At 25.4% G+C, this 702-nt stretch overlaps 1 long non-coding RNA gene across 1 annotated transcript; it reads right to left on the reverse strand.

The window, feature by feature from the left end:
- Positions 1 to 99: 99 nt before the first annotated feature.
- Positions 100 to 589, reverse strand: LOC105460284. Its single transcript, XR_975806.1, has 3 exons — positions 505 to 589; positions 302 to 385; positions 100 to 174 (listed from the first exon to the last, which is right to left on the reverse strand). It is a non-coding gene; the product is annotated as an uncharacterized LOC105460284 (long non-coding RNA).
- Positions 590 to 702: the final 113 nt, after the last annotated feature.

The following is a 702-nucleotide window of genomic DNA, read 5'->3' on the forward strand; positions in this document are numbered from 1 at the left end:
TATATATATATGTATACATATATATTGTACTATTATGATTTTATTACGATATTATGTTAAAGTTACTGTTAATTTATATTGAAGCATTTTTACCTGAAACATTTTTCGCACTGATCACACACATACTCCTTTTTATGTTTACGTTGTGCATGTTGCCGTTTTAAATAGTACGAACTAAAAGAAATTCAATAAAATTAAACAAAAAGATAAAAAATAAACAAATATATATATATTGTACTATTACGATTTTATTACGATATTATGTTAAAGTTACTGTTAATTTATATTCAAGCATTTTTACCTAAAACATTTCCCGCACTGATCACACACATGATACTCCTTTTTATGTTCACGTTGTGCATGTTGCCGTTTTAAATAGTACGAACTAAAAGGAATTCAATAAAATTAAACGAAAAGATAAAAAATTAAAAATATATATACATATATTGTACTATTACAATATTATGTTAAAGTTACCATTAATTTATACTAAAGCATTTTTACCTGAAACATTTCCCGCATTGATCACACACATACTCCTTTTTATATTCACGTTGTACATGATGCGATTTCAATCGATCAGACCTAAAAGGGATCAATAAAATTAAAGTAAAAGATAAAAACAGAAAATATATTGAAATCGTAAAAGTGCAACGCATATTTGTGTGATTACAGCAAATGCGTTATAAAGCAAATTACCGA

This window comes from Wasmannia auropunctata, unplaced genomic scaffold, assembly GCF_000956235.1.
Source record: "Wasmannia auropunctata unplaced genomic scaffold, wasmannia.A_1.0 LD325074.1, whole genome shotgun sequence".
In the NCBI taxonomy this organism is placed as follows: domain Eukaryota; kingdom Metazoa; phylum Arthropoda; class Insecta; order Hymenoptera; family Formicidae; genus Wasmannia; species Wasmannia auropunctata.